The sequence below is a fragment of the Pelophylax lessonae genome, assembly GCF_965119305.1.
Source record: "Pelophylax lessonae genome assembly, chromosome: 10".
In the NCBI taxonomy this organism is placed as follows: Eukaryota; Metazoa; Chordata; class Amphibia; order Anura; family Ranidae; genus Pelophylax; species Pelophylax lessonae.
The window spans coordinates 116,921,968-116,942,580 of NC_138777.1; positions in this window are offsets into that span (position 1 = coordinate 116,921,968).

Sequence of the window (20,613 nt, forward strand, 5' to 3'; positions counted from 1 at the left end):
GAAACAGTAACAAATAGTAACAAATTTCATTGAAGTCCATTAAAATTAGTTTTGTTTATTCATTTTCTAATGAATTCCAACTTATCAGAAAGATTAGAATTCAGAACGGTCAAAAAACGATCAGCCGTTTCAAATTCTATGTCAAGAAATACCTGGCTATTAAGCAGCGGGCCAGGAAGCTGGATGCCCGCGTCCTTTACAACCATGAGTCATCATCATGTTGATGGGGACAAGGGCCTCTTCCCGACAACCGTGGGCTGTGGTTGTCAGGGTCTGCAGGTGGGGGGCTTATCAGAATCTGAAAGTAAAAGTCCTTTATTAAAAAATATAAAAATAGTGTCCCTTGATGTAAATCCATTGTCAATCATGATGCCCACTGGACCTAAATAATTTAAAAATAAAAATGCTCCGCCTCCTCTGAGGCCTCCCGCCATCTGCCCACTCTGCACTTTGAAAGTTCTTTTATAGGCAAGGGGTGGGGCCACCTGGCTACATCACCCGGTGGACCCACTCCATCAGAAGGGAGCGTCCCACCTTGTGACGTTACCGGGTGGCCCCCCGCCCCTTGCCTATATAAGAACTGTCAAAGCGCAGAGCGGGCAGACGGCGGAAGCAGAGCATTTTTAATTTTTTTATTTTTCAGGTCCAGCGGGTGTTGCGATAGACCCCCCGCCTGCAGACCCCCACAACCAAAGCCCAAGGTTATCGGGAAGGAGCCCTTGTCCCCATCAATATGGAGACAAGGTGCTTTGGGGTGGGGAGCACCCCCCCTGGCCCAAAGCACCAACCCCCCCATGTTGAAGGCATGTGCCCTAGTATTGTTCAGGAGGGGAGGGCGCTCCCTCGCCCCCCTCCCTTTGCTGACCTGCCAGGCTGCATTCTCGGATAAGGGTCTGGTATGGATTTTGGGGGGACCCTACGCCGTTTTTTTAAACATTTTTCTATTGACAGGAAATTGCTGGCATTCTTTTCTTAAAATGAGGTTGAAGGATTGTAAGAGGTGCATGAAAGTCAGCCAGCCCCCAGTTTGATGTACTCACCTTCCAGTCTGTCACCAACCAAATAAGACTTGTCTCTTGGTACAAAGAACAGGGGTTTAGTTGACACACATTTGCAAACGCATGTGAAAGCTGCAGAGCCACGTCACGGCACCCTGTTTAAATCTGCAGTCCTACACTCTTAATTTAGTGTCCTCACACTGGAGGCACATGGCCGCTAATGGGTGGATGGGGAACAGGTGAGAGGGAGACAGCCCAACCTCCCCCAACCCATCCCCATGCACGACTGGCTGTTGTCTCAAAAAGTTCAAATAATTAGGTTATAATATAACCATGGTGCAAACTGGAGAAGACCAGCTGAAAAGCATTACACCTCCATCCCCTTGGTGGATGCAGTATATGGATAGGAAGGGATTTTATGTATGGGGCATGGCCTGTAAAGCACACTGCCTTTGAAATCCCTTATTTCCTTTGGGACTTTATATGAGACAAGCAGGTCATGCTATTGGTCTCCATCCCTGTATACGGAAAACACTAGGGTCAAATCAAAACTGCATCCACCAAAAACGCACGAAAATCGCACGGTGGGACTTTAGATGAGGCACCAAGCTGTAAGCAAGGCGTCTCCATCCCTGGTTGCTTTAAACATATTGGACTAGGTGGGACTTTAGATGAGACCCAAGCTGGTGTTGCCCGGCGTCTCCATCCCTATAACAAAACACAAAATGAGGTTGAAGGATTGTAAGAGGTGCATGAAAGTCAGCCAGCCCCCAGTTTGATGTACTCACCTTCCAGTCTGTCACCAACCAAATAAGACCTGTCTCTTGGTACAAAGAACAGGGGTTTAGTTGACACACATTTGCAAACGCATGTGAAAGCTGCAGAGCCACGTCACGGCACCCTGTTTAAATCTGCAGTCCTACACTCTTAATTTAGTGTCCTCACACTGGAGGCACATGGCCGCTAATGGGTGGATGGGGAACAGGTGAGAGGGAGACAGCCCAACCTCCCCCAACCCATCCCCATGCACGACTGGCTGTTGTCTCAAAAAGTTCAAATAATTAGGTTATAATTAGTGTTGAGCGAACACGGACTGTATTATTCGTGTTCGTACCGAATAATTGGATTTTTTGTACCCGAACACGGACACTTTACTGTATGTTCGGGTAAAAATCCGTGTTCGGTCGTTTTATTTCCGGGTTTTGCATGCTTTGGCGCTCTTTTCATGGCGGGCTTTCAACAGCCAATCAACAATCGTTTAACTGGTGTGCCTTAAGCCATCCCAGCCATGCCTGCAAATGTCTCAGTAGCTGTGATTGGCCGTCTGAAGCATGTGACCAAGTCTTTATAAGTTCGAGGCAGCCGCAGCGGCGTCATTATGCTGCTTAGATTCAGGGACAGAGCACACATCAACGTGCTGGCTGCTGATTAGGGAAAGATAGGCAGGAAAAAACCATTTGTGTCCGGATAGAATTGAGGGACAGGTCGGAGTGTTTAGGCAGGGCGAGTTGTAGGCATTTTAGGGATAGAGTCTGCTGAATTATATAGGGTCAGTGTCTTCTACAAACTACAATCGATATTGCTGTGTGGGGGGTGGGGTCTGCACTCAATCCTGATCTACGATCTCTTCTCAATCCTGTTAGGGACAGAGTCTGCTGAATTTTAGGGAAACTGTGTTCTACAAACTACAATCGATATTGCTGTGTGGTGTGGGATTGGAGATAGGCAGGTGTCAGTGATCCACATCCATTTTTCTGTGTGTGAGCTGCAGTGAACACAATCTTTTTGGGCTGCAGTGAACACAATCTTTTTGGGCTGCAGTGAACACAATCTTTTTGGGCTGCAGTGAACACAATCTTTTTGGGCTGCAGTGAACACAATCTTTTTGGGCTGCAGTGAACACAATCTTTTTGGGGTGCAGTGAACAAAATCTTTTTGGGGTGCAGTGAACACAATCCTTTTTGGTGTGCAGTGAACACAATCTTTGTGGGGTGCAGTGAACAAAATCCTTTGTGGGGTGCAGTGAACACAATCTTTTTGGGGTGCAGTGAACAAAATCCTTTTTGGGGTGCAGTGAACAACATCCTTTTTGGGGTGCAGTGAACACAATCTTTTTGGGGTGCAGTGAACAAAATCCTTTGTGGGGTGCAGTGAACACAATCTTTTTGGGGTGCAGTGAACACAATCTTTTTGGGGTGGAGTGAACAACATCCTTTTTGGGGTGCAGTGAACAAAATCCTTTTTGGGGTGCAGTGAACAAAATCATTTTTGGGGTGCAGTGAACACAATCTTTTTGGGGTGCAGTGAACACAATCTTTGTGGGGTGCAGTGAACACAATCTTTTTGGGGTGGAGTGAACAACATCCTTTTTGGGGTGCAGTGAACAACATCCTTTTTGGGGTGCAGTGAACACAATCTTTTTGGGGTGCAGTGAACACAATCTTTGTGGGGTACAGTGAACAGAATCTTTGTGGGGTGCAGTGAACACAATCTTTGGGGGGTACAGTGAACACAATCTTTGTGAGGTGCAGTGAACACAATCTTTGTGGGGTGCAGTGAACACAATCATTGTGGGGTGCAGTGAACTCAATCTTTGTGGGGTACAGTGAACACAATCTCATACTGAAGGTTTGAGGGTGCTGCCTGTTCCATACTCCCCCTACTCCTCATCTAGCCTTTTAGGGGTACAAACAATAGTAATTGGGGCCTAGTGTGGTTGTGTACGTGTGATATACATACACTTTTTTGGGATCATATTTTCTATTCCGCTATTTAATCAAAAACCTTTGGGGATCAGTTAAATTGGGGGATAGTCTGTGTTGGTACGTGTGAGAGAGATCCACCTTTCCAAGTTGTTGGGGTTCATCTCATACTTCTGAAGGTTTGAGGGTGCTGCCTGTTCCATACTCCCCCTACTCCTAGCCTTTTAGGGGTACAAACAATAGTAATTGGGGCCTAGTGTGGTTGTGTACGTGTGATATACATACACTTTTTTGGGATCATATTTTCTATTCCGCTATTTAATCAAAAACCTTTGGGGATCAGTTAAATTGGGGGATAGTCTGTGTTGGTACGTGTGAGAGAGATCCACCTTTCCAAGTTGTTGGGGTTCATCTCATACTTCTGAAGGTTTGAGGGTGCTGCCTGTTCCATACTCCCCCTACTCCTAGCCTTTTAGGGGTACAAACAATAGTAATTGGGGCCTAGTGTGGTTGTGTACGTGTGATATACATACACTTTTTTGGGATCATATTTTCTATTCCGCTATTTAATCAAAAACCTTTGGGGATCAGTTAAATTGGGGGATAGTCTGTGTTGGTACGTGTGAGAGAGATCCACCTTTCCAAGTTGTTGGGGTTCATCTCATACTTCTGAAGGTTTGAGGGTGCTGCCTGTTCCATACTCCCCCTACTCCTAGCCTTTTAGGGGTACAAACAATAGTAATTGGGGCCTAGTGTGGTTGTGTACGTGTGATATACATACACTTTTTTGGGATCATATTTTCTATTCCGCTATTTAATCAAAAACCTTTGGGGATCAGTTAAATTGGGGGATAGTCTGTGTTGGTACGTGTGAGAGAGATCCACCTTTCCAAGTTGTTGGGGTTCATCTCATACTTCTGAAGGTTTGAGGGTGCTGCCTGTTCCATACTCCCCCTACTCCTAGCCTTTTAGGGGTACAAACAATAGTAATTGGGGCCTAGTGTGGTTGTGTACGTGTGATATACATACACTTTTTTGGGATCATATTTTCTATTCCGCTATTTAATCAAAAACCTTTGGGGATCAGTTAAATTGGGGGATAGTCTGTGTTGGTACGTGTGAGAGAGATCCACCTTTCCAAGTTGTTGGGGTTCATCTCATACTTCTGAAGGTTTGAGGGTGCTGCCTGTTCCATACTCCCCCTACTCCTAGCCTTTTAGGGGTACAAACAATAGTAATTGGGGCCTAGTGTGGTTGTGTACGTGTGATATACATACACTTTTTTGGGATCATATTTTCTATTCCGCTATTTAATCAAAAACCTTTGGGGATCAGTTAAATTGGGGGATAGTCTGTGTTGGTACGTGTGAGAGAGATCCACCTTTCCAAGTTGTTGGGGTTCATCTCATACTTCTGAAGGTTTGAGGGTGCTGCCTGTTCCATACTCCCCCTACTCCTAGCCTTTTAGGGGTACAAACAATAGTAATTGGGGCCTAGTGTGGTTGTGTACGTGTGATATACATACACTTTTTTGGGATCATATTTTCTATTCCGCTATTTAATCAAAAACCTTTGGGGATCAGTTAAATTGGGGGATAGTCTGTGTTGGTACGTGTGAGAGAGATCCACCTTTCCAAGTTGTTGGGGTTCATCTCATACTTCTGAAGGTTTGAGGGTGCTGCCTGTTCCATACTCCCCCTACTCCTAGCCTTTTAGGGGTACAAACAATAGTAATTGGGGCCTAGTGTGGTTGTGTACGTGTGATATACATACACTTTTTTGGGATCATATTTTCTATTCCGCTATTTAATCAAAAACCTTTGGGGATCAGTTAAATTGGGGGATAGTCTGTGTTGGTACGTGTGAGAGAGATCCACCTTTCCAAGTTGTTGGGGTTCATCTCATACTTCTGAAGGTTTGAGGGTGCTGCCTGTTCCATACTCCCCCTACTCCTAGCCTTTTAGGGGTACAAACAATAGTAATTGGGGCCTAGTGTGGTTGTGTACGTGTGATATACATACACTTTTTTGGGATCATATTTTCTATTCCGCTATTTAATCAAAAACCTTTGGGGATCAGTTAAATTGGGGGATAGTCTGTGTTGGTACGTGTGAGAGAGATCCACCTTTCCAAGTTGTTGGGGTTCATCTCATACTTCTGAAGGTTTGAGGGTGCTGCCTGTTCCATACTCCCCCTACTCCTAGCCTTTTAGGGGTACAAACAATAGTAATTGGGGCCTAGTGTGGTTGTGTACGTGTGATATACATACACTTTTTTGGGATCATATTTTCTATTCCGCTATTTAATCAAAAACCTTTGGGGATCAGTTAAATTGGGGGATAGTCTGTGTTGGTACGTGTGAGAGAGATCCACCTTTCCAAGTTGTTGGGGTTCATCTCATACTTCTGAAGGTTTGAGGGTGCTGCCTGTTCCATACTCCCCCTACTCCTAGCCTTTTAGGGGTACAAACAATAGTAATTGGGGCCTAGTGTGCTTGTGTACGTGTGATATACATACACTTTTTTGGGATCATATTTTCTATTCCGCTATTTAATCAAAAACCTTTGGGGATCAGTTAAATTGGGGGATAGTCTGTGTTGGTACGTGTGAGAGAGATCCACCTTTCCAAGTTGTTGGGGTTCATCTCATACTTCTGAAGGTTTGAGGGTGCTGCCTGTTCCATACTCCCCCTACTCCTAGCCTTTTAGGGGTACAAACAATAGTAATTGGGGCCTAGTGTGGTTGTGTACGTGTGATATACATACACTTTTTTGGGATCATATTTTCTATTCCGCTATTTAATCAAAAACCTTTGGGGATCAGTTAAATTGGGGGATAGTCTGTGTTGGTACGTGTGAGAGAGATCCACCTTTCCAAGTTGTTGGGGTTCATCTCATACTTCTGAAGGTTTGAGGGTGCTGCCTGTTCCATACTCCCCCTACTCCTAGCCTTTTAGGGGTACAAACAATAGTAATTGGGGCCTAGTGTGGTTGTGTACGTGTGATATACATACACTTTTTTGGGATCATATTTTCTATTCCGCTATTTAATCAAAAACCTTTGGGGATCAGTTAAATTGGGGGATAGTCTGTGTTGGTACGTGTGAGAGAGATCCACCTTTCCAAGTTGTTGGGGTTCATCTCATACTTCTGAAGGTTTGAGGGTGCTGCCTGTTCCATACTCCCCCTACTCCTAGCCTTTTAGGGGTACAAACAATAGTAATTGGGGCCTAGTGTGGTTGTGTACGTGTGATATACATACACTTTTTTGGGATCATATTTTCTATTCCGCTATTTAATCAAAAACCTTTGGGGATCAGTTAAATTGGGGGATAGTCTGTGTTGGTACGTGTGAGAGAGATCCACCTTTCCAAGTTGTTGAGGTTCATCTCATACTTCTGAAGGTTTGAGGGTGCTGCCTGTTCCATACTCCCCCTACTCCTAGCCTTTTAGGGGTACAAACAATAGTAATTGGGGCCTAGTGTGGTTGTGTACGTGTGATATACATACACTTTTTTGGGATCATATTTTCTATTCCGCTATTTAATCAAAAACCTTTGGGGATCAGTTAAATTGGGGGATAGTCTGTGTTGGTACGTGTGAGAGAGATCCACCTTTCCAAGTTGTTGGGGTTCATCTCATACTTCTGAAGGTTTGAGGGTGCTGCCTGTTCCATACCCCCCCTACTCCTCATCTAGCCTTTTAGGGGTACAAACAATAGTAATTGGGGCCTAGTGTGGTTGTGTACGTGCGAGATACATACACTTTTTTTGATCATATTTCCTATTCCGCTATTCAATAAAAACCTTTGAGGATCAATTGAATTGCGGGATAGTCTGTGTCGGTACGTGTGAGAGAGATCCACCTTTCCAAGTTGTTGGGGTTCATCTCATACTTCTGAAGGTTTGAGGGTGCTGCCTGTTCCATACCCCCCCTACTCCTCATCTAGCCTTTTAGGGGTACAAACAATAGTAATTGGGGCCTAGTGTGGTTGTGTACGTGCGAGATACATACACTTTTTTTGATCATATTTCCTATTCCGCTATTCAATAAAAACCTTTGAGGATCAATTGAATTGCGGGATAGTCTGTGTCGGTACGTGTGAGAGAGATCCACCTTTCCAAGTTGTTGGGGTTCATCTCATACTTCTGAAGGTTTGAGGGTGCTGCCTGTTCCATACCCCCCCTACTCCTCATCTAGCCTTTTAGGGGTACAAACAATAGTAATTGGGGCCTAGTGTGGTTGTGTACGTGCGAGATACATACACTTTTTTTGATCATATTTCCTATTCCGCTATTCAATAAAAACCTTTGAGGATCAATTGAATTGCGGGATAGTCTGTGTCGGTACGTGTGAGAGAGATCCACCTTTCCAAGTTGTTGGGGTTCATCTCATACTTCTGAAGGTTTGAGGGTGCTGCCTGTTCCATACCCCCCCTACTCCTCATCTAGCCTTTTAGGGGTACAAACAATAGTAATTGGGGCCTAGTGTGGTTGTGTACGTGCGAGATACATACACTTTTTTTGATCATATTTCCTATTCCGCTATTCAATAAAAACCTTTGAGGATCAATTGAATTGCGGGATAGTCTGTGTCGGTACGTGTGAGAGAGATCCACCTTTCCAAGTTGTTGGGGTTCATCTCATACTTCTGAAGGTTTGAGGGTGCTGCCTGTTCCATACCCCCCCTACTCCTCATCTAGCCTTTTAGGGGTACAAACAATAGTAATTGGGGCCTAGTGTGGTTGTGTACGTGCGAGATACATACACTTTTTTTGATCATATTTCCTATTCCGCTATTCAATAAAAACCTTTGAGGATCAATTGAATTGCGGGATAGTCTGTGTCGGTACGTGTGAGAGAGATCCACCTTTCCAAGTTGTTGGGGTTCATCTCATACTTCTGAAGGTTTGAGGGTGCTGCCTGTTCCATACTCCCCCTACTCCTCATCTAGCCTTTTAGGGGTACAAACAATAGTAATTGGGGCCTAGTGTGGTTGTGTACGTGTGATATACATACACTTTTTTTGGATCATATTTTCTATTCCGCTATTCAATAAAAACCTTTCTAGGGCAAGATCTTAAATTACAGAAATATGAGGAGACCGTCAAATAAGGGCCGTGGCCTGGGTCGTGGTGCTGCTGGTAGAGCTCCTGTTGCAAGGAGAGGACATGGTCGATCTGTGCCAGCTACACGCACAAGTGAAACACCTTCCTCAAGTGTGAGTAGGCGACAGAACCTGCATCAGTATTTGGTAGGGCATCAAACGCCCCTAGAAGTGATGAGGCCAGAACAAGTTGAGGCGATAGTAGATTGGTTTGCTGCTGACAGTGCCTCCAGTTCCTTCACATTGTCTCCCACCCAGTCTACTGCAGAAAGGTCAGAGTTGGCACCTGCAGCCAATGTCCAACCGTCTTTCACCTCACCCCCTTGCAAATCAGGCCAGCAGTCTGAGCCCCAAGCCATACAGCAGTCTCTTATTCTTTTTGAGGACTCTGTCAGCAGGGTTTCCCAGGGCCATCCACCTAGCCCTGCCCCAGAAGTGGAAGAGATTGAGTGCAGCGATGCCCAACCACTTATTTCTCAAGATGAGTACATGCAAGGATCATCGCAGCACGTCTCCGATGATGACGAAACGCAGGTGCCAACTGCTGCGGCGTTCAGCATTGTGGAGACCGACAAGGAGGGCAGGGGTGAAGACTGGGTGGAAGATGATGTGGAGGACGATGAGGTCCTCGACCCCACATGGAATGAACGTCATGCAGGTGAACTGAGTAGTTTGGAGGAAGAGGCGGTGGTCGCACAGAGCCACCAGCACAGCAGAAGAGGGAGCAGGGTGCAGAAGCGGAGCGGCCGTGCCCTAGACACTACGCCCGCTACTGCCCAACGCAGCAAGGGAACGAGCGCACCAAAGTCAGCTCAAAGGAGTTCTCTAGCGTGGAAGTTCTTTAGAAAATGTGCTGATGACAGGACACGAGTGGTTTGCACCCTGTGCAATCAGAGCTTGAAGCGAGGCATGAACCTTCTCAACCTGAGCACAACCTGCATGATCAGGCATCTAAGTGCAAAGCACGAGCTGCAGTGGAGTACACACCTTCAAAACCAAGAAACGTCTCTGGCTCATCCTGCTTCCTCTTCTGCTGCAGTCTCGGCCGCTCCAGCCACATCTGTAGTGATACCGGCACCTGCCACCCCGCAAACAGACGATCTGTCAGCAACACCACCACCTGGGTCACCAACAACCATCTCCACAATGTCCCGTGGAAGCGTTCAGCTTTCCATCTCCCAAACACTTGAGAGGAAGAGGAAGTACCCCCCTACCCACCCGCGATCCCTGGCCCTGAATGCCAGCATTTCAAAATTATTGGCCTTTGAAATGCTGTCATTCCGTCTGGTGGAGACGCACAGTTTTAAAAACCTTGTGTCGGTGGCTGTCCCACAGTACGTCGTGCCCAGCCGCCACTACTTTTCCAGGCAAGCCATCCCTTCCCTGCACAACCAAGTGGGGGAAAAAATCAGGTGTGCACTGCGCAACGCCATCTGTGCCAAGGTCCACCTAACTACGGATACGTGGACCAGTAAGCACGGTCAGGGGCGTTATATCTCCCTAACGGCACACTGGGTAAATGCAGTGGCGGATGGGCCTGAGGCGGATAGCAATTTGGCGCATGTCCTTCCACCACCGAGGATTGCAGGGCGCTTCAGTTTGCCTCCTGTTCCTAACTCCTCCTACTCCGCTTCCTCATCCTCTACCGCCTCCTCATCCGGACAGCGTAACACCTTCACCACCAACTTCAGCACGGCCAGGGGTAAACGACAGCAGGCAGTTTTACAACTTGCCTGTTTGGGGGACAAACCACACACCGCGCAGGAGTTGTGGAGGAGCATGGAACAGCAGACAAATGAGTGGTTGCTGCCAGCGAGCCTCAAGCCCGGCCTGGTGGTGTGCGATAACGGGCGAAATCTCATAGCAGCTCTGGGCCTAGCCGGTTTGACGCACATCCCTTGCCTGGCGCATGTGCTGAATTTGGTGGTGCAGAGGTTCCTTAAAAACTACCCCGATATGTCAGAGCTGCTGCAGAAAGTGCGGGCCGTTTGTGCGCACTTTCGGCGTTCTCACCCTGCTGCTGCTCGCCTGGCAGCGCTGCAGCGTAACTTCGGCCTTCCCGCTCACCGCCTCATATGTGACGTGCCCACAAGGTGGAACTCCACCTTGCACATGCTGGAAAGACTGTGCGAGCAGCAGCAGGCCATAGTGGAGTTTCAGCTGCAGCACGCACGCGTGAGTCGCTCTGCGGAACAGCACCACTTCACCACCAATAACTGGGCCTCCATGCGAGACCTGTGTGCCTTGTTGCGCTGTTTTGAGTACTCCACCAACATGGCCAGTGGCAATGACGCCGTTCTCAGCTTAACTATCCCACTTCTATGCCTCCTTGAAAAAACAATTCGGGCGATGATGGAAGAGGATGTGGCACAGGATGAGGAGGAGGAGGAGGATGAAGAGGTAACATTTCCAAGGCTTTCAGGGCAGTCATTCGCAAGGGGCTCCGAGGGTGGGTTCCTGCACACGCAAACGCCAGGGACGCAATTGTCCAGCAGGGGCACAGTTCTGGAGGATGAGGAGGATGAGGAGGAGGAGGAGCTGGAGGAGGAGATGGAACCATGTTCACAGCAGGGTGGCACCCAGGCCAGCTCATGGCCATCACTGGTGCGTGGCTGGGGGGATACAGAGGACACGGACCATACACCTCCCACAGAGGACAGCCTTTCGTTGCCTCTGGGCAGCCTGGCACACATGAGCGATTACATGCTGCAGTGTCTCCACAACGACCGCCGAGTTGCCCACATTCTAACTTGTGCTGATTACTGGGTGGCCACGCTGCTGGATCCCCGTTACAAGGACAACGTACCGTCCTTAATTCACTCACTGGAGCGCGATCGCAAGATGCGCGAGTACAAGCGCACGCTGGTAGACGCCATGCTGCTGGCATTCCCATCTGACAGCGGGGCCACAGTGGAAGCACAAGGCAGAGGAGGAGGAGGAGGAGGTCGCCAACGCAACCAGGGCACCGCCAGCACCTCAGAAGGCAGGGTTAGCATGGCCGAAATGTGGAAAAGCTTTGTCAGCACGCCACAACAAACAGCAGCACCAGCAGCTCAGATGGAACGTCTTAGCAGGAGGCAGCATTTTACCAACATGGTGGAGCAGTATGTGTGCACACGCCTACATGTAGTGAATGACGGGTCTGCCCCCTTCAACTTCTGGGTCTCCAAATTGGGCACATGGCCTGAGCTTGCCCTTTACGCCTTGGAGGTGCTGGCGTGCCCTGCAGCCAGTGTATTATCTGAACGGGTATTTAGCACGGCTGGGGGCGTTATAACAGACAAGCGCAGCCGCCTGTCCAGAGACAATGTGGACAAGCTCACGTTCATTAAAATGAACCAGGCATGGATCCCACGGGACTTTTCCGTACCTTATGCAGAATAGCAATGGATACCGACCTTACCCACCCATTGTTCCATTTTTGCTCTTTCTCACTCTTTTGGGGTGTACCCTCATTTAAAATTTGTGAAAAGAAGCAGTGTTGGCTACCTCGTCCTCCTCCTCAGGGCCAGATTAATGTAGGGGCTATTGGAGCTGCAGCTCCAGGCCCCTACCTTTTATATAGGCCCCGGGTTGGCCATATTCACTGTTACCGCTCTTCTGTCACTTGTAAACACAGAAGTCTGGCTTCTATGCTCGCTTCCCCAGGCAGCACCCTCAGAACCTCCCCACACAGCGTGAAGGCCGGACAAGGAGGGACAGTTGGCGATGCATGGATGTGTTTATGGGCTTCAGAGACAGCATCCCATGTTGAATTAGGCATGCATGGCTGCACCCTTCCTCCTCTGGGTGCATGGCAAGGCACGGCCCTAAGGCCCTTCAAAATCCTCAGCACCAAGCCCATGATGCTGTTAATCCGGCCCTGGTCCTCCTCCACCGCCGCTTCCACCTACACCGCCCATAGGTGTGCGCAGCCTATTGCATTAAGGTGTGCACCCCAAAGTTGAAATACACATGCATGTGTTTGCCAGCAGGGAGAGTAATGTATCGGGGCCATGTACCTGTAGGCAAGGAGAAATAGAGCAGAGCAGGTCCCAGGGAGATCTTTCCCATCTCCTCACTGGCAATGCTATGTGCCCTAGGTGATTAGGGTGTGCCCAGGCACACCCAGCACACCCTGTGCGCACGCCTATGTCACCGCCACATCCACCACCACCTCAACCTCCCTCCTACTCCATATGGGCCTCGTCCTTCAGAGATGAAGAAGAACATTGTTTTATTTTTCTGTTTTTTTTTGTTGTTTTAAGTTATTTCCCTATCCACATTTGTTTGCAGAGCACTTGCCATGCTCTTAATTACGTTTTGCTGCCATTTGCAGCACTCTAGCCCTTTCCTTTGGTGATTTAGAGCCATTTTAGTGCCTTAAAGTTCGGGTCCCCATTGACTTCAATGGGGTTCGGTGTCCGGGAAAAGTTCGGTAAAAGTCCGGGACACGGACCCGGACTTTTTTTTAAAGTTCGGCCGAACCCGTCGAACACGGACATCTAGGTGTCCGCTCAACCCTAGTTATAATATAACCATGGTGCAAACTGGAGAAGACCAGCTGAAAAGCATTACACCTCCATCCCCTTGGTGGATGCAGTATATGGATAGGAAGGGATTTTATGTATGGGGCATGGCCTGTAAAGCACACTGCCTTTGAAATCCCTTATTTCCTTTGGGACTTTATATGAGACAAGCAGGTCATGCTATTGGTCTCCATCCCTGTATACGGAAAACACTAGGGTCAAATCAAAACTGCATCCACCAAAAACGCACGAAAATCGCACGGTGGGACTTTAGATGAGGCACCAAGCTGTAAGCAAGGCGTCTCCATCCCTGGTTGCTTTAAACATATTGGACTAGGTGGGACTTTAGATGAGACCCAAGCTGGTGTTGCCCGGCGTCTCCATCCCTATAACAAAACACAAAATGAGGTTGAAGGATTGTAAGAGGTGCATGAAAGTCAGCCAGCCCCCAGTTTGATGTACTCACCTTCCAGTCTGTCACCAACCAAATAAGACCTGTCTCTTGGTACAAAGAACAGGGGTTTAGTTGACACACATTTGCAAACGCATGTGAAAGCTGCAGAGCCACGTCACGGCACCCTGTTTAAATCTGCAGTCCTACACTCTTAATTTAGTGTCCTCACACTGGAGGCACATGGCCGCTAATGGGTGGATGGGGAACAGGTGAGAGGGAGACAGCCCAACCTCCCCCAACCCATCCCCATGCACGACTGGCTGTTGTCTCAAAAAGTTCAAATAATTAGGTTATAATATAACCATGGTGCAAACTGGAGAAGACCAGCTGAAAAGCATTACACCTCCATCCCCTTGGTGGATGCAGTATATGGATAGGAAGGGATTTTATGTATGGGGCATGGCCTGTAAAGCACACTGCCTTTGAAATCCCTTATTTCCTTTGGGACTTTATATGAGACAAGCAGGTCATGCTATTGGTCTCCATCCCTGTAAACGGAAAACACTAGGGTCAAATCAAAACTGCATCCACCAAAAACGCACGAAAATCGCACGGTGGGACTTTAGATGAGGCACCAAGCTGTAAGCAAGGCGTCTCCATCCCTGGTTGCTTTAAACATATTGGACTAGGTGGGACTTTAGATGAGACCCAAGCTGGTGTTGCCCGGCGTCTCCATCCCTATAACAAAACACAAAATGAGGTTGAAGGATTGTAAGAGGTGCATGAAAGTCAGCCAGCCCCCAGTTTGATGTACTCACCTTCCAGTCTGTCACCAACCAAATAAGACCTGTCTCTTGGTACAAAGAACAGGGGTTTAGTTGACACACATTTGCAAACGCATGTGAAAGCTGCAGAGCCACGTCACGGCACCCTGTTTAAATCTGCAGTCCTACACTCTTAATTTAGTGTCCTCACACTGGAGGCACATGGCCGCTAATGGGTGGATGGGGAACAGGTGAGAGGGAGACAGCCCAACCTCCCCCAACCCATCCCCATGCACGACTGGCTGTTGTCTCAAAAAGTTCAAATAATTAGGTTATAATATAACCATGGTGCAAACTGGAGAAGACCAGCTGAAAAGCATTACACCTCCATCCCCTTGGTGGATGCAGTATATGGATAGGAAGGGATTTTATGTATGGGGCATGGCCTGTAAAGCACACTGCCTTTGAAATCCCTTATTTCCTTTGGGACTTTATATGAGACAAGCAGGTCATGCTATTGGTCTCCATCCCTGTATACGGAAAACACTAGGGTCAAATCAAAACTGCATCCACCAAAAACGCACGAAAATCGCACGGTGGGACTTTAGATGAGGCACCAAGCTGTAAGCAAGGCGTCTCCATCCCTGGTTGCTTTAAACATATTGGACTAGGTGGGACTTTAGATGAGACCCAAGCTGGTGTTGCCCGGCGTCTCCATCCCTATAACAAAACACAAAATGAGGTTGAAGGATTGTAAGAGGTGCATGAAAGTCAGCCAGCCCCCAGTTTGATGTACTCACCTTCCAGTCTGTCACCAACCAAATAAGACCTGTCTCTTGGTACAAAGAACAGGGGTTTAGTTGACACACATTTGCAAACGCATGTGAAAGCTGCAGAGCCACGTCACGGCACCCTGTTTAAATCTGCAGTCCTACACTCTTAATTTAGTGTCCTCACACTGGAGGCACAACCTAATTATTTGAACTTTTTGAGACAACAGCCAGTCGTGCATGGGGATGGGTTGGGGGAGGTTGGGCTGTCTCCCTCTCACCTGTTCCCCATCCACCCATTAGCGGCCATGTGCCTCCAGTGTGAGGACACTAAATTAAGAGTGTAGGACTGCAGATTTAAACAGGGTGCCGTGACGTGGCTCTGCAGCTTTCACATGCGTTTGCAAATGTGTGTCAACTAAACCCCTGTTCTTTGTACCAAGAGACAGGTCTTATTTGGTTGGTGACAGACTGGAAGGTGAGTACATCAAACTGGGGGCTGGCTGACTTTCATGCACCTCTTACAATCCTTCAACCTCATTTTGTGTTTTGTTATAGGGATGGAGACGCCGGGCAACACCAGCTTGGGTCTCATCTAAAGTCCCACCTAGTCCAATATGTTTAAAGCAACCAGGGATGGAGACGCCTTGCTTACAGCTTGGTGCCTCATCTAAAGTCCCACCGTGCGATTTTCGTGCGTTTTTGGTGGATGCAGTTTTGATTTGACCCTAGTGTTTTCCGTATACAGGGATGGAGACCAATAGCATGACCTGCTTGTCTCATATAAAGTCCCAAAGGAAATAAGGGATTTCAAAGGCAGTGTGCTTTACAGGCCATGCCCCATATATAAAATCCCTTCCTATCCATATACTGCATCCACCAAGGGGATGGAGGTGTAATGCTTTTCAGCTGGTCTTCTCCAGTTTGCACCATGGTTATATTATAACCTAATTATTTGAACTTTTTGAGACAACAGCCAGTCGTGCATGGGGATGGGTTGGGGGAGGTTGGGCTGTCTCCCTCTCACCTGTTCCCCATCCACCCATTAGCGGCCATGTGCCTCCAGTGTGAGGACACTAAATTAAGAGTGTAGGACTGCAGATTTAAACAGGGTGCCGTGACGTGGCTCTGCAGCTTTCACATGCGTTTGCAAATGTGTGTCAACTAAACCCCTGTTCTTTGTACCAAGAGACAGGTCTTATTTGGTTGGTGACAGACTGGAAGGTGAGTACATCAAACTGGGGGCTGGCTGACTTTCATGCACCTCTTACAATCCTTCAACCTCATTTTGTGTTTTGTTATAGGGATGGAGACGCTGGGCAACACCAGCTTGGGTCTCATCTAAAGTCCCACCTAGTCCAATATGTTTAAAGCAACCAGGGATGGAGACGCCTTGCTTACAGCTTGGTGCCTCATCTAAAGTCCCACCGTGCGATTTTCGTGCGTTTTTGGTGGATGCAGTTTTGATTTGACCCTAGTGTTTTCCGTATACAGGGATGGAGACCAATAGCATGACCTGCTTGTCTCATATAAAGTCCCAAAGGAAATAAGGGATTTCAAAGGCAGTGTGCTTTACAGGCCATGCCCCATACATAAAATCCCTTCCTATCCATATACTGCATCCACCAAGGGGATGGAGGTGTAATGCTTTTCAGCTGGTCTTCTCCAGTTTGCACCATGGTTATATTATAACCTAATTATTTGAACTTTTTGAGACAACAGCCAGTCGTGCATGGGGATGGGTTGGGGGAGGTTGGGCTGTCTCCCTCTCACCTGTTCCCCATCCACCCATTAGCGGCCATGTGCCTCCAGTGTGAGGACACTAAATTAAGAGTGTAGGACTGCAGATTTAAACAGGGTGCCGTGACGTGGCTCTGCAGCTTTCACATGCGTTTGCAAATGTGTGTCAACTAAACCCCTGTTCTTTGTACCAAGAGACAGGTCTTATTTGGTTGGTGACAGACTGGAAGGTGAGTACATCAAACTGGGGGCTGGCTGACTTTCATGCACCTCTTACAATCCTTCAACCTCATTTTGTGTTTTGTTATAGGGATGGAGACGCCGGGCAACACCAGCTTGGGTCTCATCTAAAGTCCCACCTAGTCCAATATGTTTAAGGCATTCTTTTCTTTTCATCTGTCAGTGGGGAAGCCTGCTGATAGATGATGACTCGTGGTTGTTGAGGATGTGGGCAGCCGGTTTCCTGGCCCGCTGCTTAACAACCAGCTGCTTCCTCACATAGAATTCAAATTGGTTGATTGTTTTTCAACCGATCCAAAATCTAATTGTTCTAAAAAGTTGTAATTTGTTAGAAAATTAATAAAAGAAATTCATTTTATTGAAAAAAAAAATGAAATTTTCACGAAAACTAAACAAAACTAAACAAATCACAGAACCAAACTAAACAAATTCCCTAACAAAACAAAATTAGTAGCATAACAAATCTACCTGAAACGAAACAAATTTTTCTGTTCTGCTCCTCTACTTGATATACATATAAATTGTGGACTTTTTAATATTTATTTACAGTTATTACATTTTCCGAAAGCAGGGGATCATGCTCTGCTTCAGTATGTCACAGTACATGTTGGCATTCATGGTTCCTCAATGAACTGTAGCTCCCCACCACCATGCTTGACCATCTAAACCAAATACGTTTATCTTGATCTCGTCAGACCACAGAACATGGTTCAAGTAATCAATGTCCTTAGTCTGCTTGTCTTCAGCAAACTGTTTGCGGGCTTTCTTATGAATCATCTTTACAAGAGGCTTCCTTCTGGGATGACAGCCATGCAGACCAATTTGATGCAGTGTGCGGCGTATGGTCTGAGCAGTGAGAGGCTGGCCCCCCACCCCTTCAACATCTGCAGCAATGCTTGCAGCACGCATAGGTCTATTTCCCAAAGACAACCTGAGGATATGACGCTGAGCATGTGCACTGAACTTCTTTGGTCGACCATGGCGAAGCCTGTTCTGAGTGGAACCTGTCCTCTTGGTCACCATGCTGCAGCTCTTTTTCAGGGTCTTGGCAATCTTCCTATAGCCTAGGCCATGTTTATGTAGAGCAACAATTATTTTTTCAGATCCTCAGAGAGTTCTTTGCCATGAGGTGCCATGTTCAACTTTCAGTGACCAGTATGATAAAATTAAAGCGATAACACCAAATTTAGCACACCTGCTCCCCATTCACACCTGAGACCTTGTAACACTAAGCAGTCACATGACACCAGGGAGGGAAAATGGCTAATTGGGCCCAATTTGGACATTGTCACTTAAGGGTGTACTCACTTTTGTTGCCAGCAGTTTAGACATTAAGGTCTGTGTGTTGAGTTATTTTGGGGGGTCAGCAACTTTACACTGTTATACAAGTTGTACACTCACTACTTTACATTTTAGCAAAGTGTAATTTCTTCAGTGTTGTCACATGAAAAGATATAATAAAATATTTACAAAAATGTGAGGGGTGTGCTCACTTTTGTGAGATACTGTCTATGTAAACCTTAACAATTAGCTTCTTTTCCTAGCTCCTTTTTGTTCTGCTTAATACACTATTGAAAGTGTTTTGTTATAACTGTTCTTTAAGTGCAAAATATACCCATTGATTTTGCCAGAAATGTTAGCTGATAACTTCATGTTCTCTCTTCCCGTACAGAGGAGTTATAGAGACTAGGGTTGAGCGAACCCAAACTGTAACGTTCGGGTTCGTACCGGACTTTAGGGTTTTCGGGTACCAGACCCGATCCGGACATTGTACTGTATATCGTTATCGAGTATGGTGTCCGGCAATTTAATGGCGCTTAAAAAAAGATGCAGGGCAGCCAATCCACAAGCGTTTAACTGGTGTGCCCTTAGAAGCCATCACAGCCATGCCTACTAATGGCATGGCTGTGATTGGCCAGTGCAGCATGTGACCCAGCGTCTATATAAGCTGGAGTCACATAGCGCTGCACGTCACTCTCCTCTATCTAGTGTAGGGAAAGGGTGCATGCGGCTGCTGCTTTGAGGGAGAGCATAGGATTAGGACAGAATCTTTGATCATTCTAATTAATCTACATAGATGTTGTTGTGTACTAGGGCGCTGCTGCATTGAGGGAGAGAGGGAGAGTATATAGAAGGAGGACAGAATCATTAATATTATTCTTTAATTAGAACTTCAACTCATCTACATAGATTTTGTTGTGTACTAGGGCGGTGCTGCATTGAGGGAGAAAGGGAGAGTATATGGAAGGAGGACAGAATCATTAATATCATTCTTTAATCAGAACTTCAACTCATCTACAAAGATTTTGTTGTGTGGGTGCAGTGCACAATCTTTTTACCCTGCCCTGATCCCAGTGACAAAAAAAAATACTTTTATCCATCTGTTAGTTAGGTGGGCGGCGTGGGGGAATTTTATGCAAGCTCAGTGCACCAGCATATTCAGTGGCTTTTAAAGCTATATATAGCTATAATTTTCTGGGTTTTTAAAAACACCCTTTTTGGGCTAAAATCCACAATTTTATAGCCCTTGCTAACTGCATCTGTACATGTAGAATTCAAGCTGCTGTCCTACTGTGTTAGTCAAAAAACACCATTTTTTTTGGCAAAATACACAGTTTTACAGCTTTTGCTTGCTGCATGTGGGATAAAAACAAGCTTGAAATACTCCAATAGTTTTCAGGGTTTAAAAAAACACCCATTTTTGGAATCACCCTCCTTCTTGGGCCTCTGTCACATTATTGAGTGCACATTTAAAGCTATATATAGCTATAATTTTCTGGGTTTTTAAAAACACCCTTTTTGGGCTAAAATCCACAATTTTATAGCCCTTGCTAACTGCATCTGTACATGTAGAATTCAAGCTGCTGTCCTACTGTGTTAGTCAAAAAACAAAATTTTTAAGCAAAGTACAGTTTTACAGCCTTTGCTTGCTGCATGTGTGATAAAAACAAGCTTCAAATACTGTAATAGTTTTCAGGGTTTTAAAAAACACCCATTTTTGGCATCACCCTCCTTCTTGGGCCTCTGTCGCATTATTGAGTGCACATTTAAAGCTATATATAGCTATAATTTTCTGGGTTTTAAAAACACCCTTTTTGGGCTAAAATCCATAATTTTATAGCCCTTACTTGCTGCATCTGTATATGTAGAATTCAAGCTGCTGTCCTACTGTGTTAGTCAAAAAACACCCTTTTTGGGCAAAATACACAACATACTGTTGTTCTATTCTGCTATTCAAAAAACCCCATTTAGGGCAAGATCCTAAATTTGAAAAATATGAGGAGAATGTCAAACAAGGGACGTGGCCCCAGTCGTGGTGTTGCTGGCGGAGCTCCTGTTGCAAGGAGAGGACGTGGTTGATCTGTGCCAGCTACACGCACAAGTGAAACACC